Source organism: Pomacea canaliculata, linkage group LG6 (assembly GCF_003073045.1).
Source record: "Pomacea canaliculata isolate SZHN2017 linkage group LG6, ASM307304v1, whole genome shotgun sequence".
Classification (NCBI taxonomy): Eukaryota; Metazoa; Mollusca; class Gastropoda; order Architaenioglossa; family Ampullariidae; genus Pomacea; species Pomacea canaliculata.
Window position 1 is genome coordinate 1,220,339 of NC_037595.1, and position 11,170 is coordinate 1,231,508.

An 11,170-nucleotide genomic window follows, 5' to 3' on the forward strand; every position below is an offset into this window, starting at 1 on the left:
CTGACACACACCTAACGTGGTAAAGACCAGAACTAACAGCCTGCCTACCACGGGTGGAGGAGGATGCTCATGATGCTGGTGTGGACTACACTTGTCGTCTGACATGAATAGCAAGCACAGCAGGGGGCGCTGCACAATAATGTTATCATCACACCTCGCCACTTTCTCACTTTCTGCTCTGTCGCCTGCCACGATTCTTCTTCCCTCCGCCTCTTCCGTTAATCGATTGGTCTACTTGTGGATCCTCATCCCTTACCTTCTTCTTCCCTTCCTCTCTCTCTACTCTCCCTGCTTTTCGCTTTGTCTTCCTTCCATCAATCGCTCCCTGGTTTTGCTCTCCTCTACCCCCCAACTCATCTCTACCATTCTCCCTCTCTCTCTCTCTCGTTTCTTTCTATCCATCTGCCTCTCCTCCATCTTCAGAATTCTTGCTGTATCTCTCCCGTCCTTTCTCTCTTCTCCAATTTTCTACCTTTATCCATTTTCCTGTTTCCCTCTTTTCTCATGTGTGTTCTATTTATCAGTCTGGCTTTATTTTCTGTCCACCTCCAGCACCCCCTCCTGACCCCTCCTCACCAGCTTCCTTGACCTTGTTGAGACTAAAGAACAGAAGAAACAACGGGCTTGGAGTAAACTTCCGATGATGGACTGTAGTCAGAATGAGAGAAATGGTGCTGCAAACATTTATCACAGACTTTGTGTTCATGCGAAGGTGGTTGACAGGATGTTTTGACAGGCAGCCAGTGTCTGACAGCGGAGAAGTCGCAGGACAATTCTCAGACCTCGCTGGCACCGGTGTAAAATTTAATCCTCTCCTCTCTGGCCACAGTGGTCCTGCACCCGCCTGTTGCCACCCAGACAATTCCTGACAGTCAAGTGTCGCTGTGAAATGTGTCAAGTTTTCCATTTGGTATTTGGACCTGGCAGCCATCATCCTTCATTCACGAACTTTATCCCTGCCTGACGAACCCCGGGTCTCCATGGTCACCGCTGACCTTTCACAGACAATGCCAGAGATTGGTTACTATAGATGGTGGAATAAAATAGTTGTTATCTTACAGTGGCTCAACACAGACCATGTTCATAGAAGTAAATAAATAATCCAGTAAATAATTCACACTTTCTAAGTCAACCAAATATTTCCACTCGGCACCTGCCTGTTACACGTAGTTGGATGGAAGGGTTTGCTCTGTATCCGGGTGGTTACAGGCCTTACTGTGGAGCAGGGAGGGAGGATCGGTGTTTTACCCTGAACCAGCAGCTAAGTGTATATTGAGACAATGCAACCAGATGCCACATGAAGAAGAAAATAGCTTTCTCGAGAAGAAATCTGAACCGAGGACAGCCAGTCTTGGCTGTGATGGTGACAGGCGCTAACCGTTGAAGTGCCAGACGGCAGCTGCGCAGTCCACCCTCCGTGGACCACAAGGGAACTGGTTGGAGACCTCCTCGGGCATGTGATTGGAAAACCCCCCTGGCTGTCTAGAAGACGGGTACCTGTCTCAGGTACGGGAAAACGATGGCAGCAGAGGGGGAGACAGTGTAATGTTCCTGAAAAAAATGTCAAACTCCGTGCTAGACAGTGAAATAACCCTGGAGAATGTGGAACACAAGTCTTGCAGCCGAGGGTTTAACGTGACTAGCACGCGCTGTACCTGCAGCTTACACGTGGAAGAGTCTCCCCCTCTCCTCCAGCATCCTCCTCAGATCATGGCTGCCCACCTTGGACACTCCATCGACCCTGGCGATAATGGCGACAGATCGATCAGTCTGGTGCAATCGCTGAAACTCTGTCCTGCAGTTGGACCACCTGACACAACAGGTGTTGGCCCACCGCACGATTCCACCCTTCATCCGTGTCCCTGTTAGAGATGGACAGGCTTTGTGCAGGAGCTGAAACTGCGGTGAGCAAACATCTACAGAAGTACTCGTGCTTTGTGGGGTGAGCAGTGTGTAAGCCGCACCCATCGACTGGCCGACAACAAAAGGAAAATGGCGGCTACTCCTGTGCAGATGTGCAAACAATCGCACGACACGAGACCAGTGTTGGCACTCGTGCCTGAGAGGTACACGTGCATTACATTAGCAGCCAGGCCAGCCGCACGCTCGGACATGCATTACATTAAATAAGAATGTTTGGTCGGCACGAGTCCACACCATGACAAACTCGGCGAAGGGCGTGAAAGAAGGTGGGTTGGAGGAGGAGGAGAGAGAGAGGGGATGGAAGGGTGATGGAGAGGACGGCAAGAGTCGCTGATGGAGGAGTCGATGAAGAGGACAGCGAACGGAAAAGACGAAGCAACATTTAATCTACCTTGGTCATCAAGACAGTCATCCCCAGGGAGCGGCTGAGAAACTGAAGTCTGATCGAGTTCAATACGTGAAACGTGACCAACAAGCATCAATTTCCGGCCCTCGCCTCCAAGCACCGGTCCACAATCTCATTGGGGTGGGATGGAGGCTGGTCTTAGGAGCGAGTGCCTCGCGGGGAAGGTCTAACATGAACGAGACGCTGTACTACACGGAACCTCCCACATCCGGAGGGCCTTCTGTAGCTCTAATCCTCTCCCCAACTCCATCCCTCTCCCCCAACACCCCATCCGCCAAACAGAAGCCAAAACACAGGGTGAGGGGAGCCGCGGGAGGAGAACATGCCATCCACAGACGCCATTAAGACGCATGCCGGTATTGAGGGTTACGATCAATCGGGTGGCTTCCATCAGCCTGGTAGGGGTCTGGAGTCTGGCACATTGTCCCTGTGGTAGCTTATGGTGTACAAGATGGGTGGTCCTCAGTGGCGGGTCTGGGAGGCCAGGCATGAAGACAGACGGTACAAGTCTGAATGTGAGAATGCAAGTGTGTAGTTCAGTCGCTGACACAACTTATGTTAAAAAAAACTGTATGAGACAAGTCAGTCGAGCCAACATCAAAAAGTTTTGTCTCATCAAATCTGATTTCATCAAAGTTTCGTTCAAAATGTGTCATGAATAAACATGTTATCAACACACGTGTGTTATCAACGTGTCATCAAGTGTTATCGCAATGTAGTATCTGAGCACAAGTCATCATAACACGTGTTCTTCAACTTGCAGGAGTCCAAGGGAAGCTCCACACGGAGGGAGAAGAGAATCCTCACACTTTGCTTCTGCATTGCCAAGAGACAAAGGGAGGAACCGCATGGACAGAGGCTGTGAGGATGACAGAGAGCAGACGACTAAAGGAGGGTCCAGCAGACGAGTGGGGAGGAGAAAGTCAGACCATAACTGTGAAAAATAACAGGGTGCGGGCTAACGACATGGGATGGAGCGAGGGAAGAGGCTAGACAGATTGACAGGGGAGGCAACTGCTGCTGCAGGACGCTGTAGGTACAGCGAGGACGTGGGGAGGTAACTCGGGGTACAGCATGAACTAACGGACAACCAGGTGAGACTGAGGTGATAGACAACTGTGCAGGTTCACCCAAGTCACCCACCACGTCTACCTCCCTGACACACTGTTGTAACGGGTGTTGTACTGATGAGCCCATTGCACCCAGGTGGGCGATAGAACCGGGTGCCACTTAAAAAAAAGCATGTGATATGTGGGTGTGTCTAATTCTGGGGTACATGTGGAACTAGGAATGGTCTACCTTGGTATAGTTTACACTCAGAAATCATACCATTCTACAGCGATACAGTCTTCGTTATATTTAGGAATGAAAAAGGTATAAAATCTTTTATTCCATTCAGCGCCTGATTCTTATGATGTTTCGTTCCGACCGTGTTTTATGTCATGTTCCACATATATTATGTATGTGCCTGTCTGTGTTCCCAGCATACCTGTCGGTCGCCGGCATGAAGCTGTCTTGTGAGATGTTCATTTCCCTTTCTCTTTCCACCATTTTCTTTCTTTCTCTCGTGAAGACAGGTTAAGTACGTGGCCGTGTGATGAGGCTGCATGAAGTAGTTTGACAACGCAGTGTGGACGGACAGTCAGTACCTGTAGGAGGGGGTGGTGTCGATGAACCACGTGACCCGTGTCAGCAGCCGCCAGGTGGCCCTTACTGCTGGCTTCAAGCAGATGAGCAGGACATCCACAGAGCAGGACATCCACAGAGCTGGACATCCACACAGCAGGACATCCACACAGCAGGACATCCACACAGCAGGACATCCACAGAGCTGGACATCCACAAAGCAAGACATCCACACAGGACATCCACAGAGCAGGACTGTACCTGTGTCCACTCGTGGTGTCAACAAACCCTGATCCCTCGTCTTACAACACTTCAGTTACAGAACCACCGGCGTGAACCACGGTGCACGTGCAAAATGTCCTCCTCATCCCTCTGTGAAGTCATCAAGGCAACAAAAACACAAAGCATCGCTTGGTAAAGTACAACCCGTTGTCATGGTTACGAGGACGAAATCAAGCACACAACCGACAACCAGCCAGGAGGAAATGAGTTTATCCCAGAGGTTGGTTGAAATGTTTGGGTGCCATTTACACCGGAAGTCAACACGTTGCCAGTCGTCTGCTCTCAGGACAGTGCCAGTGTGTCATGTCATTGATCTCACGTGACTTGGCCTGCTGACGGCGGGCAAACTCCTGTTTATGTCCGGCGACTCTCGGGCGATTCTGCTTCTTTTCCGGCCACAAACTCGCCGCCGGAACTGATACATCAACAAAACACAGACTAACACCCCGATGTCATCTCCTGATTGCACCTTGGTCAGGTGTTCGGACACGAAAGCTTTGAGTTTACATTTCCATCGCATGTCTACTGCTTACAACCGTCAAACGCCTTCTCAAATCAGAACAGAATTATGTTGACTAAAATAAACAAAACGAAGGTTCCAGTGAAATGCAATTTAACAACACTGAAGTCGATACAAAATATTATTTCTCAAAATGCGAGTTCTCTAGATATTACCTTACATCACATTGCAAAAATAAAAATCAACCTCACAAACATCAGAAATAAATATGGACACAAAACGATCTCACGAAGAACAGAGCTCGGTGTTTGATGTATAATTACTCCTGCGCTATTGATCGAGGATTTTGTCTACTTTACTCCTCAACACAAAATCCAGTTTACTCCTATCACACACATCATTTTACCTTTCAAACCTTTTACTGTGAACACAAGCGGCATTACACCGACATTTCGTCTCAGGTAACAGTGAAACCTCTCTGAAATAAATCTTCAAAGTGTTTGATAACGGCTCGGGGGGGCTGCAGTCAGACAGACTGCTGACCAACCAGCGGCTGGCAAACCTTGCCGTGCAAATGGCGACTGGCAAAGTCATTGCAAGCTGTCCTGGCAGTTAACCCTCTGTAGTCGGGACTCGGCACGTTCCACAGGAACTCGCTAACGCTCGGCAACGGACGCTCTTTTCAAAATGTAAGAAACCAGCCAATAAAGATGGAACAGTTTCAAGGACCAAGCCTTCCTGTACCCGACTGAGGTGGACAAAGCCTCCCTGGACAGTGTGTACGTGGCATGATCTGACCTAAATAAAAGGTCAGAAATGGTATATACAAGCTTATTGTGGTCTTCAAAGATGAACATTGAAAAACAACAAACACGAAATTTACTCCAAAGTCATGTCAGACAGCAATTCTTCTCTAGAAGAGACCAGAACTATGTCCAAAACGTAACCACGTGATCAACCGAAAAACGTAGAATCTTTTTTGCTGATAGATTCCTCTCGTTTATTTAATAATGTGTGTGCCTTGTACACAAACCATCATTAAAATGAGAAAAATAATGTTTCAGGCCGACCTAACTTTTAAAAACACAAACACTCACGCATACACATGCGCACTCTAACACAAACATCCGGGTGCTGTAGCTGGCGGCCATGTTGGATGCTGGCCGTGCTGTAGCCGCAGTCGTGTGGCGCCCCCTGTGGGCGCCTGATGCAGTGTTTAAAGATGACACCTACCATCGATTAGTCGCACGTGGGGCTGAGCGCCTCCATAAACATGTCAGATAAGGTGAATGAGAGCACACCTCATTGCCAGCTTTATCTCTACCCTTCAGCCCTCAACCCACCGGCGTCTCACTCACACACTGAGCCTTTCAAAAACTCTTTACTAACTGACAAAAAACTGAGTTGTTTTGTGGGAGATAACTAACAAATGTCAATGCTTGTGCTTCTTTTTTTTTTTATTTAATCTCTGATAATATCTTTTTCGTTATTTTAGTCTTTTTTCTGTTTTTCCTCGCTAATTTTTCTTTCTGCGTTTGTTTTCACAAACACTAGGATTCCCGTCTGACGTGTGTGTTATGTTAGTATTACACACGTGCTACGAATAAAGCCGTTAAAATTAAAATAATGGAAACAAGGCAAAGCGGAAGTGAGATGTAAGACATGTTTGAGCATCCGGGCAACTGGAGGAGAAGGACGTGGGAGAAGTGTATAACACATCTGTACACTAGACAGCGACCTGAACACTGCTCACCCTCTGAGCCTGTGAGTGCCCCGAGTGCACGCGCTGTATAAGATGCACGGAACACGCTGGGGTCGATAGCAGGGGGAGAGGTCAAGGATCCATCCCTGATGTGGGAATGTTTTTAGGTCCCTTGTTCCCAAAAAAACTCCCCTACACATCTTCCCATGCGGCTGGACCAACCACTCATGTCATGGGGAGCGGCACGGAAGGCAGGAGGACACGACAGGACGGAAAGACAGGAGGTGAACTGCGGACAGTAAAAGAGCGAAGTGCTCCAGCGATGACAGGGTTCGAACTCAGAACTGCTAATACCGACTGTACAAGTGTCTTCATGGGCAGGACAGTCGACAACGTATTTCTGCCCATCATCTGCAACTTGAGACATCCTTCACATTACTACGCCCTCCCTGACCCCTCCTGCCTGACCCTTTCCAGTACTAAGTGCGCTGTTTGCCAGTGTCCGCGCATGCGCTTTCAAGCAAACAGCTAGCCGGCTTTTATCATGCGAGTGTCATGCGCACACGCCTTGTTCCTGCCTCCATCGCGCATCATTGCCATCATCCTAGTACTGAATGTACGGGTCCCAACCTCTGACTTGTAAACATGAAACAAACGTTTGTCGAGCTTTACTGCGGAGATTTCAAGAAGAAACAAAAAAAAAATGTTTATTTAGGTCATGTGAAAAAAATACAACAGCCGAGATTTCGGTAAATTAGGTAAACGCCAATGCCAAGTCTTCATCGATAGCTGTGATGGGCGAGAACTCGGTATGGAATGTGTGGGCTGCAGGAGTGGACAGACAGAAGCTGACAGAAGACAGAAAGAATGGATATTTAGAGGACACGTCAACATAAAGACGGATTACAGTCTTATCGGAAATGTGACAATTTCCCTTTATTTCCATCTTCTTTGTTAAATTTTTTATTTTTATTGCTCTTTTATCTTTGGTGGTGTTTCTTTATCAAAGTCGTGACTTCTGTGAAATCGGAGATTGGTGGATGGAGGTTTTCTCTGAGCCATCTACCAAGGCTACAGTAAGGCACTCTGGAAACGAGAGGTAGATAGAAACACCAGACAGCAACGTATGAGCTAATCATTGAAATCGTTGAGACCGGGGGCTGAGGGTGGCCACAGACGGTGCGGAGGGTCCAGACAGAAGAGGCTTTAGCAGTCAGACGAGCTCCCATTGAGCCTCCCGCTCTTCTGCACGGAGTAAGCGCAGCTCACCCACCCTCTGTGCTCTGCATTAGGCCCCCGACGATTGGTCCAACTCAAGACAAGGACGATAAATCTTTCTTTCCCCGAACTCGACTCGTTATTGGAGTACCCTGAGCTTTGGGGTCTCCCCGTCGGTCGGGATCCGTTACTAATCCCCACTACTCTTGCTTTAGGTATCGATAACTCCTTTAACAGCAGTCTTCGCTTTATTAATCAATCTATTCAAAACATTTTGTATCAGGAAACACCAGAATGGATGACCCCATGTGCCACCAGCTTGTACTTTTCTTTCCTAACACTAGAAATAATCAGTTTGTCTCGCTACATTGAGGGAGATATACTTGTCTTCAAATCCTCCATCACCATTCGCTAGTATTTCTCATCAATATCAATACCAATACAAACCACGAGAAAACCAAACATTTTGGTGTTTGTCTCCAAATAAAACGGAAAAAGACAAACGTTGCTTTTCGCGAAAGAAAATAATAAACAAGCTCTTATTAAGAAGCGAGTTGTTACCACTTGGTGTTTACAAGTAAAGCTGAACAGACACGCGATTTCCCGATGTTTGCAAACAAGACAACAAACAGGAAACTGTGTGTCTGATCTTTTGGTCACCACTGAAGTGGAAATCGACGAACTTGTATGGAAGGACGAGGCGTGGGCAAGTGAGGTCAAAGAAAAGAGCAAAGGTCAGAGCTGAGCCCGTCCTCGTCCAAGGTGCGCGGCAAGTCTGAGACACACGGTGATGTCCTTAACTACTTCATCACCAGCGGACCCTGACCGAACCCGTCCTCGCTGGACACAGACCCTCCATCGCTGCTCACTCCGTGTCTGTGCACAACGCGCCCTGGCGGCGTCGCCAAGGGAGGCAACTGTATCAGCACTCAGCGCGCGCCAGAGACTGTTCGGCGGCGATTGGTCTTTGATGCTATCAGGAAAGCGCTGGAATCTATTAGCCCTCGCTGATTGAGTTGCCTCGCCTGAAAAGCAGGTCTAATTTTACGTTCGCCCACTGCCTTCCCTCTTCTCCTTCTGCGCAATCTCTTCCAACCATTTCCAAAAATAGAAAAAACGAGTCTCCTTTTATTTATTCTTCGGTCAACGCTCTTCTCTGTAGGATTAATTCGCAATAAACTCGCTTCCCCTAAAAAACAAACTTCCTCAAAGAAAAATGATAATTTAAACGCGGTTGTGATCAATATTTTCATTTAAATGAGAAAACAGAGTTTTGTGAAGAACTGAAAACGGTTGTAACAAGCCATACCAAAATGGCTGTTCACAAAACTCATATTCTGTCAGTTTCCAATTTTCTTTTCCTGAAGCTGCAGCTGCTGCAGGTTGCGCTGTCGTTATTGTTGTTTAAGGAGAAGGTCACTGTGATGTAACTAATGTGTAGATGACTGAGGAAAGTGGACAGACAAGCAGGTAGCTTGCGGAGACCATAATGTTTTCCTTTTTTCAGCTATGCATTGATTCTAATTCAACCATTACTTTTTTATTCATTCATTCTCTAATTCTTATTGCAAAGTGGCGAACAGACAAAGTTCTAATTGTATAATTTCAGATTGCGATCGCCAATCTGTAACCGTTACCAAACAAAATAACTTTGGTACAAAGGGGACAGCACGCTGGTCTCTCAAGCTGCCAAGAGTTGTCGGATTTTGTCACGTGATGTCACTGGCTGCCGGAGAACACGGATGGACTAGTCACAGCTTTGTGCCGGTGGAGAGCTGAGCGGTGAAGAAAGTACACTCGGCCAAGCCTCGAGCCAGGGATTGTTGTCAGCCCGCGTCACAAGCTCCGTCGCCCTCCGAGCATCTTTTCGCGATCTGAGAGTCCGGTGTCCATGGTAACCTGAGTTGCACGTGTTGTTCAGGCTCAGCCGCTGTGATCCCGACATGGCCTGGGCGGAGATCAGGTGTCTGATCCTATTTACCTGGCCAAGGCTCCCTTCTGCTTACCTGCTGCCGCTCCTCCCATTGTGTCGCCCCCGGTATCCCAGTGGCGCAGGCAGAGGCGTTCCAGCGAAAAAAAAGTAAAATGACAACTTAGCAGTCACGGCTCGCATATTCATCTCTTTATTTGTTCTCGTCTGCTTTTAGTTATGCGAACAAATAGAACTTGTGTCCCTTAAAGGCCTAGTTGGGTGAAAAATTGTTCTTAATATCTCGGTAAAGCTCAGAGCGATACTGTGTCACTAAATCTGGAGGAATAAACGTTTTCTCGTTCTCAAGACACACACCTGCCAACATCATCTTGCACTTAAAGAGGTCAATGATACAGTTGTCATGACTACATGGATATGTTCTTGTAAAGGCCTTAGTCAACGGGACATCTGGGACCATAGGTCTTCATTTTTCTGTGTTCAAAGTGAGGTCACGATTTCTGGTGGGTTTTTTTTTGTTTTTTTTTTTGTATTGGTCAACAGGGTCTACATCCTGCAACCGTTCGGGAGCGACTAGTGCAGCTTGAATTAAATCTGGAAGCTTCTACTGCTGCTGGTCCATCTCTGGAAAACAGTGACTCGATGGTTTGGACTGTCCTCTTCAATGTCCCACAGCATGGTGACACAGTAACATGACAGGCACAAACATTGTCCCCCACACAAGTAACATCGTGACACAGTCACAATCATCAGTCGTCTCCTTGTCCACCACAATGCTCACAACAACTGACAATGTGATGTCGCTGCTGATGTGCGTGGAGGAGCTCAAACGGAACACGGACGAGTAAAAAGTAAAATTTGAATAGAACTACAGGATGGAGAAATGATTTTACATCGAAAAATAGGTATCAAAATTTTGTTATATTTCAAAATTAATGGTAAAAATAATTCTCAGCGATCACGTCTAACCATAAAATAAAAATGCAATGCTGGAAATTAACCTTCTATCAAATAAAATATTACAGGAGTTTATTTTAGAAAAACGCACATTTAAAATGTTTTTTATAATTTTATTAACAATAATACACAAGGGAAATAACTCACACGCGTTCACCGAGTAAGAGAGAATCAATAATAATACAACATAAACTACAACGACTGCGGTTGTTGCCCATTACATTTTTATCTCAGAAGATTTACTTTCCGGTCTGCCAAGCGAATTGGGTTTGGATTTTGTGTGTGTGTGTCTTTGGTAAAAGTTTGTAAATAAAGTTGACACATGTAAAGCTGTACTCCGCAATCAGCAGTTTCATATTCTGGGCAAAAATCACTTGTTGAGCTTAACAACCTCAGCGATGTTTCTTCATCTGACTTAAAGACTTGCAGACATTGTCAGAAGTGAGTCACACTCACTGTCACAAGACTTCTGACAACAACAGAACTCTCCTGTGTCAGGAAGTCATTGTCTTCTGCTTTTCTACTGGCAGGTGAGGGTTTCGTTGTTTTAAGGCCTTGCTGAGCATGAAGCATAATTCTGTTCTCATATTTTGGGTATTGTTGTTGTAAAATAAATTTAAGCCGAAAATAAACAAACAAACAAAACTGTTGTACTCGTGTTGTCCT

At 46.7% G+C, this 11,170-nt stretch overlaps 1 protein-coding gene across 6 annotated transcripts in view; it reads right to left on the reverse strand.

Annotated features, from left to right (window-relative positions):
• LOC112565886 (dorsal-ventral patterning tolloid-like protein 1) overlaps positions 1–11,170 on the reverse strand; it is a 124,311-nt gene that overhangs the window by 71,846 nt on the left and 41,295 nt on the right. The gene's annotated exons all lie outside the window — the stretch shown is intronic.